Below are 3,813 nucleotides of genomic sequence, written 5' to 3' on the forward strand. Positions count from 1 at the left end.
GAGAGAGAATGAATGAGGCTGTAAGACCTACAGACCCCAGCCCAGCAGGCTCAGGCTATCCAATCTGTCCCTCTAAGAGAATTTAGCTCTGGTTCCAGATTATCTCACACATAGACCTACAGTAGAAGATGCTGTTCTGAGTCTCTCTAAGCTGATGCTATTTGTCACCCATGAGAAACTACTTCTAGGCTCCTGCCTTTCCAGTTGCTCTGCAGATGAACCCCAATGCCTTGTTTGTCAGATTTGAGACTTAAATATACCAGTGTTCAAGCATTCAAATGGTTAAAACTGTTTGTGTACAGAAGAGTTTTGCATAAGTTATTATTATTAACCTTCTCATTCTCTTATGACAGCAGTATTATTCCCGTGTTATAGATTGAGAATTTGAGACTCAGTGTGGATAAATGACTGGTCCAAAGTTGCACAGCTAGGAAGAGGATGAAAGAGTCACTGATCCAAAATTAGGCAATTATGAATATCAGGCTCTCACAGGAGGGCCACATTGTGCCCCATGCTGGTGTCCTGGTGCCCACATGAAGCCACACTTCTCATCCTCAACCTGGAAAAACAGCAGGAGCTCTCTAAATATTCTACCTCTTCCTTCAGAGAGTCCTCCCAGGTCTACCTGGAAGGGGTCAAACATTTCTTCTTCCAACCTGCTCCTGCTCGTTTGAATTTTTTTTGGGGGGGGAGTCACTATTTGATGGGATCCTGTGGTTATGTTTCTGTGTTTTTATGGGAGCTTCTTGGAATAGAGTAGTGTCCTCAGCCTGTGGGAAGGGAGGGCTGGGGAATGTTGCAAATTGTTAAAGTGCTTGCCTACTATGAATGAAATGCATGAAGCCCGGAGTATGATCCCTAGCACAGCATAAACCAGTAAAGCCAGGGCATCCTCAGATAGTGAATTCCAGGCCAGCAAAAACAAAACCCTGTCTCAAACAAACAAGAAATAATAAAAATAAGAAATGATAAAATTTAAAAAGAGAAGGGAAGACTAAGGGGAAAGGAAGGGATGAAAGGGATAAGATTGGCTAGGCTTAGTGACACAAGCCTTTAACACCATTACTCCAGAGACAGAGGCAGGTGATCTCTGTGAGCTCAAGGCCAGCTTGGTCTACATAGTTACAGGCCAGTCAGGGATATACAATGAGACCTTGTCTCATGGAGGAGAAGGGGGAGAAGGCAGTGGAGGAGGAGGAGGAGGAGGAGGAGGAGGAGGAGGAGGAGGAGATGGAGGAGGAGATGGAGGAGAAGGAGGAGATGGAGGAAGAGGAGATGGAGGAGGAGGAGATGGGGGAGGAGATGGAGGAGGAGGAGGAGAGGGAGGAGGAGGAGGAGGAGGAAGCGGAGATGGTGGAGGAGGTGGAAGAGGAGGAGATGGAGGAGGCAGAGGAGGAGGAAGAAGAAGAAGAGGAGTTGCAATAATTGCTTAGGGAGGGCCCTGAATGGCAGGCCCAGGAAAGTGCACTTGACTTTGTCTGTGGAAGACTGGGCTTATGCGGAGACAGCCATAGTGCCCTTTGGAGAAAACCTTGTACCTGAGTCCCTCCCTTCCACACAGAGCAAAGAAAGGCAGGGCCCAACAGGTACATATGCAGAAAAGTCAAAGGTCCCAGACTGCCGTATGTTCCAGAGTCCTCCTGGGTCTCTGTCTTGCCCTGGCCTTGCCACCCTCCAGGAGTGGAAAGGCTGTAATGCACTGTGGGAACTGTCTCTTCACCAATCAGGAGTGACTCTGGGGAGACAGGTCCCGAAAGAGGGCACTTGCAAGCATGTTCCTAACAAGCAAAAAGTGACTGATGTCAGTGAGATCAACAGAGACACACACTCCCAGGTCTCCATACAGAAACAGAAGAACAAACAAATTTTTCTAAAGAGCAGACACAGAGGCCCGGGCAGTCCTCGAGGGTATCCAGTTTCCAGCTCCCAGGGCCACAGCCAGCCTCATGCCAACCAGCCGCTGAGATCGTCCCCAACTACCCCACCATGTGGCTTCTCTTTGGGCGGCAGAATGGAGCTGCAGGCCAAGCCTTCCTGACCCCTGGAAGGCTGGGCCAAGGCTGCGTCCAGGACCCAAGTAAGTCCGCACCTCTTTCTATGCCTCTGACTGTGCAACCAGAATCCCGTCTGGGGCAACTCTCCTCCGGAGACCGGGAGTGGTCGAGGTCTTTTAGACTGTCTTGCAAATCATCCGTGCATATTCTGAGTTTCCGGGAGTCACAAAGCGTCACACAGAACTGGGTTCCAGCCCTAAAAACCGTAAGGCCAGATGTTCTCTGAGAGCCAATCCTGGACGCAGGATCCGGGAATCTTTTGGAAGTGCGAAATAATCTAATCGGAGTGCGCAAACCCGGGAGGCTGAAACCCATGAGACTCTGCTGCAGCCACTGCCACCCATGAGGCTCTGCTGCAGCCACTGCCCGGCCTCCCTGACGCCTCCCCAGCCCGCTGGGCTCCCTGCTAGCAGACACTCCCTCGCGGGTGGAAACGCTCACGGAACACAACGCTAACCTTCGGCGGGAGCATGGACAAGGTTCAGGCCCGGGTCCCCACGGCCATGCCACCGACAGGCCTGGCCGTGCCACTGGCGGTGCCCGGTGGGACGAGCCCGCGCCCCAGCCTCCCGCCCCTGGTCCGCTCCTGCTTGCGGGATCGGAGGCTCCGAGTGGCCCGGCCGAGCGGCCTGGCCAGTGTTGGCGGAGAATTCGCGGCAGCCTTGGGAGCGGTAGAAACTCGTGGCCGGGTCCGCTGTATGGGCCCCAGTTCTTGTATCCCATGCTGGAGTGACAATTCTGTTTACAGTGTTCCTGTGATTGGGCCGAGAGAAAGCCCAAGAGTCCAGACCCCTGCACAACACGGAGCTACTGACAAATCCCGGTTAGGTCATGGAAACGTTTTACTTAATTACTTGGTACTTCTTCGGTGGGGTATTTTGTCTCCGCCCACGAGTGACACTGGCTGGAATATTTCCCCCGAGGTTTGTCTTTTCTCCCTGTCAGGGTTTGACCTGAAAATAGCATAACAGAACAAAAGAAAGGATTGTGAGCCCCACTACATCCTCTCAACTCAGGGAAAGGGATAAGGGATCCCTCATTTCTGGGGAGAGGAAAGCAGGCCTAAGAAGGTTCCAGGCTGGCTTGGGGGCTGATGGGGATGGGGATGAAGCTCTTGTCACGAATCCTGGTGGTCAGCAGGGCTAAGTGTCACCCAAGGTGTCTTTTGTGGCACTGTCTGACTCTGATGCTCTCTGGAGCCATACAGCCTGACAAAGATCACTGGCTGTGCTACTCTAAGGAGATGCTTGCATCGATCAGATTTGCAGTGTCTAGGAGTGGAGTTTCTGTTGCTGCTGGGTTAGGAGAGCACCCAGATAAAAGAATTAACCAGAATTAGAGCTGCTGAGAACTCAGGAAGACCAAGAGGCCATCAGGTCAGGGGTAAGGTGCAGAGGCCTGTACCCTCAGCCTAAAGCCCTTTTCTCCTTCTGCAGACCTGGGCCCAGTCTCTTTCCAGCTCTAGTCGCCAAGATCTCTTTAGGCAAGAGGACTAGTTTTCTCTGTCTAAGACAGAGACACCTGAGTGAAGGAACCAGGAGGAATTTTCCAAGATCCCTGACTCTCCCTCTATTTCAACCCCTCCGCAGGTGCTACAGGTGCTATAGGTGCTTCGAGTACACACACACACACACACACACACACACACACACACGAGAGAGAGAGAGAGAGAGAGAGAGAGAGAGAGAGAGAGAGAGAGAGAGAGAGAGAGCGCTGGGGTGGGGGCACACACAAGATATATGTGTGTGTGCACAGTGAG

The sequence above is a fragment of the Nannospalax galili genome, unplaced genomic scaffold (genome assembly GCF_000622305.1).
Source record: "Nannospalax galili isolate Female #2095 unplaced genomic scaffold, S.galili_v1.0 scaffold106, whole genome shotgun sequence".
NCBI classification, from domain to species: Eukaryota; Metazoa; Chordata; class Mammalia; order Rodentia; family Spalacidae; genus Nannospalax; species Nannospalax galili.